Source organism: Pleurodeles waltl, chromosome 5 (assembly GCF_031143425.1).
Source record: "Pleurodeles waltl isolate 20211129_DDA chromosome 5, aPleWal1.hap1.20221129, whole genome shotgun sequence".
In the NCBI taxonomy this organism is placed as follows: Eukaryota; Metazoa; Chordata; class Amphibia; order Caudata; family Salamandridae; genus Pleurodeles; species Pleurodeles waltl.
In genome coordinates this window covers 918,801,862-918,817,423 of record NC_090444.1, presented here as the reverse complement: position 1 = coordinate 918,817,423, position 15,562 = coordinate 918,801,862, and the positions used below count along the sequence as shown (strand labels likewise).

The 15,562-nt window shown below is 46.3% G+C and overlaps 1 protein-coding gene across 5 annotated transcripts in view; it reads left to right on the top strand.

The window, feature by feature from the left end:
• Positions 1–15,562, top strand: part of MAP4K3 (mitogen-activated protein kinase kinase kinase kinase 3) — a 960,603-nt gene that overhangs the window by 182,922 nt on the left and 762,119 nt on the right. The window lies entirely within an intron of this gene.

The following is a 15,562-nucleotide window of genomic DNA, read 5'->3' as shown; positions in this document are numbered from 1 at the left end:
ATTATATTTTCGAAGCATGAGGGTCACTCATTTATCAATCCCAGCCTATAGCTGTCCATCACCATTTTACAACCAGTTTATAAGGCAGACCTGTAAATGATAAATACTCATGACAAATTGTCAGATGCTTTCAAATTAATACTGCAGGACATAGATTCGGCTAAAAATGTATTGTTGCCGGTGCATGTTTATTCATGTCAGTGATTCTTCTGAAACATGTTACGCTTTCATTCTTTTATCTTCTAAAATTGTTATATTGAATAACAAAAGCAAATGCTGCAATAGAAGAATTGTAAAATAAACACTGAGATGTATACCATTTGTGTCATAACATAGTTCTGAATTATGACATTAAAGCACTACAAATCATTTCAGAATTCTGTTTCGAAATACATTTTCAAAATGTCTATTAAAATTATTATTCTTATATGTATGTCACAGATACTCGTGTGGCACCCCCCCTTCTATAATACAGATTGCCACCGTGCACATTTTGCATCATCTGATGATCATGAGGGATGTTCCTTCATTTGCATGTGTGAGTGGTCCTATGCAAATAAGGAGACACATTACCTTCCTGCCGTTGTCGTATTACAGCGTAGGGGCAGACAAAAAGAGGCAATGAGTAGCAGTACTCAGTCTGCACCTCCCAGTGAATCTCCGCAGAAGGGGATGATGATGGATTTCCAGGCACTCCCTGACATCCACCCGCAGGTGTAGTGCAGTACTTGTGCACCCACCTACTGAGTGAATCCCTTGTCCCTCTTTAAAAAATGCAAGTAACAGTGCCACCTCCAATGAAAGGCAGAGTGGTCGTTTCAAACAGCCAATCCACCTTTCACTAATTCAGCATTCAGAATGCAGACTTGAGTGTGAACCTGCACTCTCAACAGTGCATTCACCGTAATAGTGCATGAAGCCCTGCTCTGATCCCGGTGTACCCAGTAAAGGGTCACAACCTGTGCAAAGTTAAATAATGTGTATTTAGTGTAATACAGGCTTTGTTGTGCAGATGGTATTTAGTTGTCTTACTTCAGGTTTATCTTTGAGGGTATATCCTGCTGCAAATGAATATTCTTTAATAATATCTAAGTTTGCAGGGATAGATGTTTGAAATCATCCCTGAATAAGAGGATCATGTTTTTACGCACCAGCTTTATTTATTGCAAAATTTGTTTGTTTTGCAAATTTAATGTTGCTAATTATCCTTTCATCTTTGATAGGTGTTAAGAAGGCGTTTATTGCTACTAGGAACAGTAGCTGGGAGAGGGGGACACCCTCTCCCTTACCCTGTCTTAAATAGGAGGAATCCAGGAAGACTTTAACTCTCTTTTTCACTACTTGTCTATCGTATAGGGCTAGTGTGATTTGTAATAAATGTGCCCCCAAAGTAAAATTTGGTTGGCAGTGGATTGGATACAGGAATGCTCATGACACCTTGTAAAAGGCCTTCTCTGCATTAAGTACTATAGTGGTGATGGGTAATTTTGATCCCTTTGTGACTTGTGAAAGTATTCTCCCAAGAGTACTTTGCTCAGATAAAGTCCATTGGTGATAGATGAATTCAATTTGTTAGCATCTTTTTCAGTCTGCTCGCTGGAATTTTCTCAATAGTGTTTGCTCTCTGAATTAATGAATGATATTGGTCTATAATGTTTAGGTAGGAAGGAGTCCTTCTCTTCTTTACTAAATGCCAACTTCATGGCTCGTGTGGCGGAGGCATGGACAGATTTGAACACTTAGAGAAATTTGAAGAGTTTCATTGGAAAGGCAAGAATTTTGTTTTGGCCATTGTAGATGGGAAAAGGGAAATCATCTTGACCTCGTGCTTTCCCTGTTTCTAGCCCTCTGGTGACTTTGATAATCTCTCTGTTTTTTTGTTTTTGTTTTATAACTCTGTTTTTATTGAGTTTAAAAAAATAACCATAAAAAACATTACAGTGCACTGCGTATCAATGAAAAAGATTACAGAATCTTATTTTTTTCCCCTTTTTATCACATTCCTATAGGACAGAGTAGGCACATAGTCTGGAATAAGAATTTATAACACCTACTACAGTAGAAATTACACTCCACCTACCCACCCAAGAAGCATCCACCTGAGGCCAAGTCTTACATATCCTAAGAATCACGTAGATGCAACCTCAGCGCAGTTGGTCGTCACTCCTCTAATCAAAACAAGGAGCACTTAATCAGTCATCCTCATTCGTACTTCCCTCTATACTTAACTCTTCCACACCAGTGAACCGATCCAGTAATGTTCCCCATGCAATCACGTCCATAAGTGTCCCCTCCCCTCTCCGTGCCATGCGCATATATTGTTCTTCAGCAGCACCCAGGTCCATCAAATCTCGGATCCAGCAAGGGATGGAAGGGCACCGGGTGCTCATCCAACCAGTGGCCACCCTGCGTTTGGCCAACACCAAGGCCAATTGTGTGAGTTTGTATGGGATATTCCTGCTCCACGACCTACTCACCACTCCTAGAAGGCATGTCACAGGTGATACTTCTAGCCCCAATCCTGCTACCTCCTCTACTCTACTAGCTACCTCACGCCAGTATTGGTGCACCATCTGACAGGACCAGGCCAAGTGGATACAAGAAGCATATAGCAGGCCACATCTAGGACAACTCCCCCCTCTCCTCCCTTGCTGGGTCAATCTTATTGAGACGGTCAGGTGTGATGTATGTTGTGTGCACAAAGTTGAAGTGTAATAGTTGGAACCTGTTGTTACAGGACAACGTACGCACCAACAATAACACTATTGCCCAATCTGCATCCTCCATAGGTTCTCCAAATTCATGCTCCTATGCCCTGCGCACAACACTCTTAGGATCCGGTTGATCCTTCCGAAGGGCTTTATAAAACCGAGTGATCAGATGGGTCTCCTCACCCCAATTTAATAGTCGATTCAACACCAACGATGCCTGAGGGGCCAGCGGAAACCCACACCAGATCTCCCTAGCCACACACTCCATTTTGGCATATTGCAAGAACTGACCTGAGCACAGTCCGAATGTATCCTGAGCTTCCGGGAATGAGATAAACTCTCCATTGGGGTATAAATCTCCCACCACTTCACATCCTCCCAGCCTCCCATTGACATTAAGGTATCCATATCCCTGAAGGGGGCTAAGTCCCAAATCTTTAATTCTATATCAAAAGGGGCACATTGGAGAACTTTCTTGACTGCTTGCTCCCATAACCAGGCAGTGGTTCTAACCAAATATGGTACGTCTGACTCAGACTGGCCACCTGACATCAGTAGATTCGCCAGCATCCTCCCACCCAACAATCCTAAAAACAGTGCCTTCTCCCAGTTGTCCGATTCAGTCATCCACTTTGCAGCATGCTGTAGGTGCGCCACATAGTAATAATATCTAATGTTAGGGCTTGCCAATCCTTCCTCTTCCAGCTCCCTTCTGCAGCATCAACAGTGCCACCCTGCTACGCCCCCAAGCCCATACCAACAAAATCAGCAAGTTGTCCAGTCAATTAAAGAGTCGAGCAGGTAGCGGGAACAGTGAGTTCTGAACCAGATAAAGACACCTTGGCAAAAATACCATCTTGGTTACTGCCGCCCTCCCCATTACAGAGAGAGGTAGTCTATTCCAAAACAGTACAGAACGCTCAAGACCGGACACCACTCGTTCCACATTATGCTTTTCATGGGCTGCCACAGTGTGAGTTACCCAAATATCTAAAGCTTTCAAGCTCCCATCGGAGCCCCACCAATGGTGACCTCTCCTGGGTGGCACCACAGCGAGAACGCAACGGGAACAGAAGTGACTTCTTCCTAGTCACATGAAGACCCGACACAGCCCCAAAAGCCTCCAACAGCTGCAACAACGCAGGCACCGAAACACTGGGTTCAAGAAGATACACCAGCGCATCATCGGCATTTAAAGAGACAGTATGTGCGGTCTGCCCCACCCGGATACCCCAAGGTTCCAGCTCCTCTCGGATCCAAATTGCCAATGGCTCCACAGCCAAGGCAAAGAGAAGCGAAGAAAGCGGACATCCCTACCTAGTTCCCCTGCCAATCTCCCACGATTCTGAGAGCTCTCCTCCCACTCGAACACACGCAAAGGGTGCAGTATCTAGCAACTTCACCCACGCACAAAATTGTGGGCCAAACCCCATACTCCGCAGCACCGCTAGTAGATATAACCCCATTCCACTGTGTCAAAGGCCTTCTTCAAGTCCAGTGACACTAGCGCTAGTTCATCTTCCCCACTCACAGTTTCATGCAGCAAATGTGCCAGGCGACGTAAATTGTAAGTTGTGCTACCCCCCAGAATAAAACCACATTGATCATCATGCACCAACCTCCGAATCACTCCTCGAAGCTTAGTGGCCAATATTATACAAAAAATCTTCACATCACTATTCAACATAGTAAGCGGGCAGTAAGAGGAGGGATCCCAGGATCCCTCCCAGGTTTAAGCATCAAACGGACAATGCCTTGGCGCCTGGTTTCCGGCAGGATGCCACGCTGTTCGCCTCTCCAAACACCACCAATAAATTCTCCTGCAGGAGTAGGGGAAACACTTGATATAGCTCAGTCGGGAACCCATCACCCCCCGGCAACCTAGATTTCATCATTGCCACCACCGCCTCGCTCACTTCCTCCACTATTACTGCATTCTCAAGAGCCTCCCTACACTCTGGTTCCTAGCGCAGAAGCTGCATGGGCTGCAGATACCCCACCAACTCATCATCTGGGACTACCGCACCAGCCCTCGATACTCGCTGCAGATGCTCCACTAATACCTGAAGTATATCCTTGCGCTTGGTAATCGTCTCATCTTTGGCATTCCTAATATACAATATTGGGGGTATTCTCTACTTCTCGTTTTAGGATCCACGCCAGTAATTTGCCTGATTTGTCGTCCTCCCTATGCAAACGCTGTCTATTTGCTCTAAGTATTACCTTGCTTAATGTGTCCCAGCAGATGTTCACCATCTCTCAGTCTCCAGTGTAAGTGGTGTCTGACACTGCAAATCCGCCAACTTGTCCTCCCACTAAGTAAGTTTTTGCTCCATTTGTTTACGCACCCCACATGCCATACCAATGCAAACCCCTCTCACAACCGCCTTCAGTGCCTCCCATTCCGTACCTCTAGTATCTGTAGTGGACCAGTTCAGGTCCAAATAGTCCTTGACAGCCACTGCCACATTATCACGACACCCAGCATCTTCCAAAAAACCTGCAGGCATCCTCCAACTGCGTGTTAGCTCAGTATTATCGGGCCTCCACCGCAGCTGCATCAACACAAGTGTATGATCAGATAGAAACCTACCCAGATGACTAACGTCCAGAATCTGTGAGGCGTTCAGGCCACCCAAGAGAAACCGATCCAGCCGACTATATGTGTTATGCATCGTAGAATGACAGGTGTACTCCCTGCCCTCCGGATGTAGTACCCTCCATGCATCCCATAGCCCTAAACTGTGCATTACCTCCGCATTTTATTTTTAAATAGTCCTTTTCAAAATTACAATAAGAGAAATAATATTTACCAAAGCCCCATAACTGGGCCTAGGGAAATAAGCAGCAATAACATTAGAGAAAATGAAGAAAAAACTACATTGAAAAACAATGGAGCATTCTTAGCCAATAGGCTGCATGCAGGTTAACACAGGAGAACCATAACAATTCTGGCACCGTGCCTTTAAGACCCTGAGCACCGCCAGTATCCCACCATGCCTCAGGGGTGAAGGAGAGGTGACAGTTGGTTCACAGTTAGGTCAGTTCTTTTTTCCGGCTTCTTCTGAGAGGATCCTGGAGCATTGAGCTCTCAGTTTTTCTGAGTTTTTCTCAGAAAAATACTTCAGAACAGCGTTTTTTCCACCTTTACTCGACATCTAACATCATTGTCTGAGTCTGGAAGTTTTTTCCTGACTGAAAAATGCCTCAGTGTCACTGCCCTGACACTTGCAAACACTGCAAGAACATGTCAAAAAGAACTCTGAAGCTTCATGGTCTTCATGAGAGGCAGAAAACATCATCCTCTTCGCTTCCCAGACAGCCAACAAGCCAGTCTCAGGAGAGACAGGCTAGATCGACGTCAGCAGGTAGGAAAATACCTGTTTGTTCCCCGTCGACGTCATCGCTGCCACCATCACACCGTCATAGATCGCAGTCGAGAGAACATGGCCACCGCAGGGGCAGATCTCCGTCGACGGCAACCCACCGATCGACGTCGAGCCATCACCGGCGTGCCCATTCGCCGCTGAAGGCCTCGCACCACTCGACGTCAAGGAAGGCGACGTCTAAATCGCCTCAGCAGCGAGAGCGAGGACAGCCGCCGTCGTCGGTCCACCACTCGATGGCGAGGCACACGACGGCGAGCAGGCCGCGGTCAAGGGATCGCCGGTCAACGTCGAGGCACTCGACATCGAGGCCAGGGCAACCTGCGGCACTCCCTTTGACGTCGTTACAGCTGTCGACGTCAACACAGGTTTTACCTGTCTTACAGGGAGCAGAGCATCGGCTTCCGCCGGCAGATAAGACCACTCCAACATCTCCGGTGGTCTCCATAAGAAATGGTTCATCTCGGTCGAGAGCTGCATCGTCTTGGCATGTCTCGCCCATCAACTTGTCACCGAGGTGGTTGGAGAGCCTTAATAGACCGACTGCCTCCCCAGATTCGCAGTATTCGAGGGTGTACTCTCCTTCTGCCTCTCTCCCGAGAACACCATCACCAATAGCGCGGGCAGGACAGGCTCGTTCTGCTTCTCACCAGTCGACCACGAGGCCTGGGCGCTCTGCTACAGCATCTCGGAGCAGGTCACGCTCCCAGAGACGATCTAGGTCACGGTCACGCCATCACAGAAGGTCTCCCTCTTGGTCATCGTCTGGGTCCTCTGTCAGACAATACTCCCCCACCTTAACGGATTCTCCACCAGCTAGAGTCTCCCCGGTGGATGACATCACAACCTTTAACGAGGTGCTTCTCAGGGGAGCACAAAAACTAAACATAGAGGTTCCAGAGCCTTCAACCTCCTCATCTGTCATTTTTGAAACCCTGCAACATAGGGTGGTTTCAAAAAAGCTGCTGCCGCTAGTGCCTGGTCTGTTACAACCAACCATGGACACCTTTTTAGCACCAGCCACCCTCAGATCAGCTCCTGCTAGGATCTTGAAGAAATATAAAGCGCCTGAACAAGATCCTTTGTTTCTCAGAACGGATCCGTCGCCGGACTCAGTCATATTGGCCGCAGCCCGAAAACGCACTCAGTAGCATCATCCTCCACGGTTCCACCTGACAAGGAGAGCAGACATCTAGACTCTCTGGGGAGGAAAATGTGTGGCACGGCGGCTTCCATGATGAAGGTCTCCTGCACTCCTAGGCAGATATGACCGTTCACTCTGGGACTCTCTGAACAGGTTCGCAGACAAATTGCCTAGGGAGGACAGGCAGGATTTCCAGGAGATCCTTCAAGAGGGATGTCTGGTCTCCAATCAGGTCATCAGCGCAGCAGCAGATGGGGCAGACTTAGCTGCACATGGTTACGCACATGGGGTTTGTGCAAGAAGGTCTTCCTGGTTGAGACTGACAGGATTGAAGCAGGAAGCGCAACAGCGTATCCTAAATCTTCCGTTCAGCGGGAACTCGCTGTTTGGTACCCATACAGACGAGGAGATGGCGTGCATGAAGACGGAATTGGATAACATGAGAGCAGTAGGCCTGAAGAGAAAAAAGGACTTCAGGCGAAGGTATAGGCCTTACGACAGGCGCCCTTTTCAGCAGAGGGTTCAAACCCCTCTTTGGGTCCAGAGGCCACAGCAGAGGCAAGGACGCCCACTTTTTCAATCCCGTAAGGCCACTTGGGACCAAGGGTCAAGTAGACCACAGCAGTCCACACCCAAAACTCCAGCAAAACAATGAGGACTCGCTTCCCTTAACACCGTGCACCACTCCGGTGGGGGGAAGTATCACAGAGTTCATTCCCGAGTGGCGTGGTATAACAAAAGACAAATGGGTGCCGAGAATGGGTACTCTCTTCTTTTCTGACAACCTCCTTCTCACTTGCCACCAACCAAATGCAATCCGTCTCACATGAGCCTATTGCGCAAAGAGGCTCACGCCCTTTTACGGAAAAAAGCAATAGAAAAAGTTCCAGTTGCGCACAGAGGGAAGGGGGTATACTCCTGTTATTTTCTGGTAGCGAAAAAAGGTCGAAAGGGAGTTTTCAGACTGATTCTGGACTTACGACTACTGAAAAAGTACATAAAAAAGTAAAAGTTCAGGATGCTGGCTCTTCACCAGATTTTCCCTCAGCTACATCGGGGAGACTGGATGTGCTCCATCGACCTGCAGGATGCGTATTTTCACATCCCGATCATTCCCAAGCATCGGAAATTCCTACGCTTCCGGATAGCCTCACAGCACTATCAGTTCAAGGTGCTACCATTCGGCCTGAAATCTGCCCCTCGTGTTTTCTCAAAATGCGTAGCAGTGGTAGCGGCACATCTACGGAAGCAACAAATCTTCATTTACCCATACCTAGACGACTGGCTACTGAAAGCCTCCTCTCCGGAACAGGCGAGAAGCCATCGGGACATTGTGCTCAGTGTTTTCAGGTCTCTAGGTCTACAAGTCAACTACCAAAAGTCCACCTTGATAGCAAAATGACCACTACCTGGGAGCAGTACTGGATACAGAGCTCGAAAGAGTGTATCCTTCGGAGGAACGACTATTATCAATAAAGAGAAAGTGTCAAGACCTGCTGAAGTCTGACGCATCTACGGCCCGTCAGGTGACATCTCTACTGGGCTCCATGGCCTCGTGCATTTTCATTGTCCCGAATGCCAGGCTACATATGAGGCCTCTCCAAGAGGCGCTGGAAAACAACTGGAACCAGAGCACAGGCCGCTGGGAGGACAGAGTGCGACTTCCGATAGGAGCACGACAGTCGTTGCAATGGTGGATGCACAGACCTCACCTGTCAGTAGGGGCTCAGTTTCACCAGGTAATCCCATCCGACACTCTGGTAACGGATGCGTCTCTTCGGGGATGGGGAGCTCATCTAGGTTCCCTTCAAGCTCAGGGCCTGTGGTCCGACAACGAAAGAGAGTACCACATCAACCTGCTGGAGCTCAGGGCAGTCCATCTGGCTCTCAAGTCTTTTGCTCCATCGATTCAGGGGAAATCTCTCCTAGTACAAACGGACAATACGACCACAATTTATTATTTGAACAGACAAGGGGGAACAAGATCCCTACCCCTATCTGGGGAGTCTCAGACAATCTGGCATTGGCTCCTAGCGAGAGGAATGTCGCTTACAGCGGTTCACCTACCAGGTCAACAAAATGTGGAGGCGGACTTCCTGAGCAGACACCTTGAGGACGCCCACGATTGGGTCCTGCACGACGAAGTCGTCGAAGACATCTTCACTCAATGGGGTCGGCCTCAATTGGATCTCTTCGCAGACGAGGTAAACAGTAAATGCCCAGACTTCACGTCCAGGTTCTACTGTCCGGGATCTCAAGGGAATGCCCTGTTGATCGACTGGTCAGGGATATTTCTCTGTGCTTTTCCACCAATCCCCCTCATACCTGCGGTGATCAACAAACTCTACAGATCCAGCACCAGAATGATTCTCATAGCTCCGCAATGGCCTCGTCAGTTCTGGTACACCGATCTCCTCAACCTATCGGAGCAACCTCAAAGGAGGCTGCTGTGGAGACCGGATCTCCTTTGCAGGTCGGGAGGCAGGATACTTCAACCCAACCTTCCCTCTCTGAGCTTGACGGCATGGCTCCTGAACTCCTGCAGTATGGGCACCTAGGGCTCTCGCAGGAGTGCATGAACATCTTGAAGGAGTCCAGACGACCTCCCACGCGGCGTTCTTACGCGTTCAAGTGGAAGAGGTTCTACATATGGTGTCGTCAGCAAGGTCAGAATCCTATACTGGCTCAGGAGGAGGTCATACTGTCTTACCTACTCCATTTGACAAAATCGGGTCTGCAGGTATCATCTATTAAGGTACATTTATCTGCCATTACAGCCTATCGTAAGTCACCTTCTCAGGAATCCTTTTTTACAAGACCAGTAGTCAAGGATTTCTTAGAAGGTTTGAAAAAAGTTTTCCCACCCATTCGGAAACCCTCCCCTCCATGGGAGCTGAACATAGTGCTATCAAAAATTATGGGCCCTCCTTTCGAACCTATACACAAAGCCTCTTTGCAACACCTTACGTGGAAGACGGCTTTTTTGGTAGCCATTACTTCCGCAAGGAGGGTCAGTGAGATTCAGGCTTTGTCCTCTAAAGAACCGTACACAGTCTTCCACGAGAATAAAGTGGTTCTACGAACTCACCCATCATTCCTACCGAAGGTGGTGTCAGAATTTCACATCAACCAGACTATTTCTCTACCAACTTTTTTCCCCAGTCCGGAGACTCCGGCGGAGAAAGCTTTGCACTCCCTAGATTTGAAAAGAGTGCTAAAATTTTACTTGGATAAAACCAAGCTAATTAGACATTCCAACCACTTGTTTGTAAATTATGGTCATTTGAGAACAGGAGAGGCAGCATCAAAACGAACCATATCTAGATGGATAGTTTCTTGTATTGTTAATGCATATCAATTGGCTAACAAACAACTACTTGCTAGACCTAAGGCGCATTCGACAAGAGGAAAGGCGGCTACTGCTGCCCTCCTTAATAATGTTCCAATCTCTGACATTTGTAAGGCTGCTACATAGAAGTCTGTACATACATTTACTAGACATTACTGTTTGGACTCCGATGCAGGAGCAGACGCCCAAGTTGGGCAAGCTTCTCTGAGAAATTTGTTTGCATGACACATATCTATTCCTGCACTTCTATTGGACAGTCCGCAGAGTCAAGGGATGGGCTTGCTAATCTATTCAATGTTTATGACTATTGATTAGGATCCCCTGGAAGAGAAGGATAAGTTACTTACCTGTAAATCCTAGTTCTCTTCCAGGGGTATCCTCGTCAAAGTCATAAACAACCCACCCTCCTCCCTGGACGCACGTCTCCTAGAAGTGCAGGACAGACAATCTTTCGAATCTGCTACACAGCTTGTCACCGTAAAAAAGTACTGACCTAACTGTGAACCAACTGTCACCTCTCCTTCACCCCTGAGGCATGGTGGGATACTGGAGGTGCTCAGGGTCTTAAAGGCACGGTGCCAGAATTTTTATGGTTCTCCTGTGTTAACCTGCATGCAGCCTATTGGCTAAGAATGCTCCATTGTTTTTCAATGTAGTTTTTTCTTCGTTTTCTCTAATGTTACTGCTGCTTATTTCCCTAGGCCCAGTTATGGGGCTTTGGTAAATATTATCTCTTATTGTAATTTTGAAAAGGACTATTTAAAAAAAAAAAAAAAGAAAACTCCATAGAAATAAAGCATTTTAGCCTGTTTATGATTATAGTCTGGATTGCTGTTTTACACATGTATATATGAGTTTAGTATGAAAATGTGTCTACCAAAATGCTATATATATATTTTTCGTGCATATTTCATACTTTATATGTGTGTATTTTATATATGCTCCGGGGTCCCCGCACAAGGGCGGGAATATTCAATGTTTATGACTTTGATGAGGATACCCCTGGAAGAGAACTAGGATTTACAGGTAAGTAACTTATCCTTGCCTTCCCAAGCATGTCTGTTATCTATTGTTTGGGAACCCACCTATGTCAGGGGTCTTTGAAGATTTGTATAAATATATCGCACATTAGACAGATAATCAGAGGGATTCCGACCAGAGGGCATAGCCACCATCGCTGATATCGATGCTGCAGTCGTCTTGACGCTGACCCAGTCTTCGTGTCCTTCCGGAGTCTGAGTTAGAGACCTCATTCCAAGGTAACGAGGTGGGGACTCCTCTCATGGACATGGCATTGGCAGATCAGGTTTAGTAAACCCAGCTCTCCGTTAGGTAGGAGGTTAGGCCTTTCACATTAGGTTATTAGGGCATATTACATCTCAATGTCTTTTCTATGCATTGCAAGATGGTGGGGGGCTTTGTAATAATGACTCTTGTCTTCACAATTCTGTTACTTGCATTATTCATTATCCTAATCATTGCAGCCCATGCAACTTATCGCAAATTGCAGTTATGTTGAATAAAAACTATTGAAACTTTACTGCATCTTTGTCATTGCCTGTGTTTGAAAGAGACATGATATATCTGTGAGAAAGGGGTACTCTCCGTTTAACCACGACATTCCCTGAGATATCTTACTCTCGAGTCCATGCGTAAAGGCTGCCACAAATCACCTTTTACTATTGTGTTTCTGGTGAGGTGCTGCTAGTGAGCCGGTAAGGTTGGGACAACAGTTGTGACTTGTTTTAGTAAAGACGTATTCGACTACAAACAAAAGTACTGTCATCCTTTAACCAGCAGTCTTGCCCCCAGAGCAAGAGGCCAAACTACGATATGGGGCCACCAACGATGGTGTTTAGGCACTAATTTACAGATACCTCGACTATCACTGTCTCACAGACAAACAGGTACCCTAAGTACCATTATACGGAGACGTCCGTGGTCTTTGGGAAAATCCTCCTCAGCTGAAAAGGTAGAACCTGATTACGCTGTAGGTTGTTCGAGCTCGAACTCATAAAAGGACTTTTATATTCCTCATTTTTGTTGTTCCGTTTTTCTAAACAAATATGGCTAACGCCATTGACATTCCTGAAAATGCTAGACAAGCACTAACACAACATTTATTAATGCATGGACTTACGTATGAGGGCGGGGATGCTACTCTAATAATAGAAGCTAATGAAGCATACCAAACAAACATTTAACTGTTGGGTCACCTTTCCTGAGGTGGACCAAACAACACATACTTTCCACACATATGAAATTGCGAACGTACCTCAGCGGTACCGAGCATACCAGTATCATGAAATATCGCTCACATACCAAGAGCATCAGAACTGGTTTGAAGGCGCCCTACCACATGTACTACAAAGAGTGAGGTTAGGTCCATTAAGTAATGACGGACCAACATGGCCTATGTTTGCCACCTACACACCTCACCCAGGCATACAAAATATGCAAATAGCAGATCTGCGAGATTTTAATAATGAATTAGTGACATTATTATATAGACGATTAGTTCAGTTCGTAATGCGAACATTGAACACAACACCAGCGCGTCCAGCACCGCCAGTACCTGGTGGTTATCAATTGGCTACTGGAATTAATCCACAAACAGTACATACTTTTATGGGTAAAGTACCCGTGGAACAGGAAAAAATACCGTTCTGGATTGCCCAGAAAACTAATCAGCTGGGAAGCTGTGTGGGACCACAGGAAAAACATAGACTGCTCACTATGTGCTTGCCTTTTGGAATGGTTCCCTCAGTGGGTGACTGCACCACATGGGGTACAGTCTCCGCTGCCATATACACTACCACACATGGTACCCCGACACTTGCCAATTTACCGGAAGTGTTAAAACAAATACAAAATGAACATGGGGCTGCACCAGCCCTGGATTTGGGGATGAAATAAATGCGTAACCTTGACGCTGTATCCTCAGTAATACTCAGTAACATTAAAGGGCAAGCAGTAGCACTGGCAATTCGCCTGCGTCTCCGGGAAACTCCATACCAGGAACAAGAGATACAGCTACCGAAAATTATTTCCGATACCTATACTAGTATAGGACGGGATAGTTTGGGAGCCAAACCAAAGAAATTGGAATTACAATGGTACTGCCCATAAGGAGGGTACAAAGCAGGCACAAGAGGGCTCGAAGAAGCGCTGGGACAAACAAAAAGATTTTAAAGAAAGAAGGAATAAGAGAGCTGATTCTCCACACCCGTAGAACTCCGAAAGGAGATATAATCTTAGAAATAGGGAGAACATTAAAATTCCAGATAGATATACTGATTCACGTCCCTCTCATTCCTTTCAGGACGCACCGGATAGACGTAGCGAGAGAGGGGGCCGTCAAGATCGACGTCCTGAATACGTGAAAGAAAAGAAAGACTCTCCGCAGTCTACCATTAAAAAAGAAGAAGAGTCCTCAGCAGAAGCCACAGTTTAAAAAGAAGAAGGTGACAGCACTGACCGCTAAGAATGCCAGTATACTTGAGAACACTGTTGATGAACAAGACGTGGGCAGTGACTCTGTTAGACAGGGCGGCAGAGGTCACGATATGTCGCCAGAGTCTGAAAGATCATCTGGATGCGACAGCAACTAGCAATTTAATTGCAGTTGAAACAGCAGATGGTCGCTTACTCCTTCCCCCCCCCCCCCCCCACCAATAGGGTTTATGATTTAAAAATTCAAATAGAGGGAGATGTGGAGCGCATTATTAGTGTGATATTTTGGGCTGAACTTACTAGTGATATCCTATTGGCCGAAAGAGACTGACCACCTGAACACATCCGCAAGCTCCCGCATGGAGAAGATGTCATTTTGCCTTCCTTCTCCGATCTTGTTCCAGAAGCAGACAAAGAAGCCTATGCTTCTGAATGGGCTTTAGCGCAAGCACCTCTGTTATATAACGCAGTCATGTAGGTTGGGACAAGGAGTCGCCTTGTCATGTTATTCCCGTTAGGTCGAAACCCCAACCTCAGCCACAATATCCTGTTAAACATGAAGCAAAAGCTCCGGTGAGGGAAATACTCGCCCAACTTGAGTACCAGGGAGTAATTGGGCCCTGTACATCTGCAATGAATAATCCAGTATTCCCTGTTGCAAAGCCAGACCATTCATATAGAATAGTCCTTGATTATAGACACTTAAATAGTCATACACGTACATATGCTATACAGCTGGGACTCACTGTCAACCGCTCCAAAACCTTTATCATGAACTGCGGAGGGAAGCGCGGCAAGACTTATAACACCACTATTGCAGATAGCAAGGTCGAAATCGCGCAAACCTTTTCATATTTGGGCATAACATTTGATAAGTTGGGTTCCTAGGCCAACTGCAGGAAGATGAAGAGAGTGCACCTGATCAAAACAACGATGGCACTACGACTCTTCTCCAAAAGGCTTGGGGGGATTACACCACCTAACATGATAAAGATCTACAAAGCCAAGTGTATTCCGGCTGTTACGTACGGGGCAGAAATTTGGGGACATACAAACTGTGATCTAGTGCAGACAGTGGAAAATTATTTCCTACGACATTTGTTGAGAGTACCAAAAGGCACTTCATCGTAAGTCACACACACGGAACTCAGGGTTCCCTTCATTGCAGACTTGATAAAAATCCAGCCACTGCTACCATGGCATAAAGTCTGGACCTCGGAACACACCAGTTTTAATAAGGCCATCCTGACCGACTGTACGAAGTCGTTATATACATCAAGGGTACCATGGTTAAAATATATTATGACCTTCTTCGAAAAAATGTGCAATAAAGTCTACTATACAAACCCAGTTTCGTTGCGGAAGATATCCAGGAAGGACCTGAGTACTTTGGCATTAAACTATCTAGAAGACATACGTTGGGGGGGCGGAATAAAAAAAACCTCAGTCATTCATAACCAAATAATTTTGACGGCTGAGGGCATGCAGCTGTACTTGATAAACGTGGTACTCACTCGCC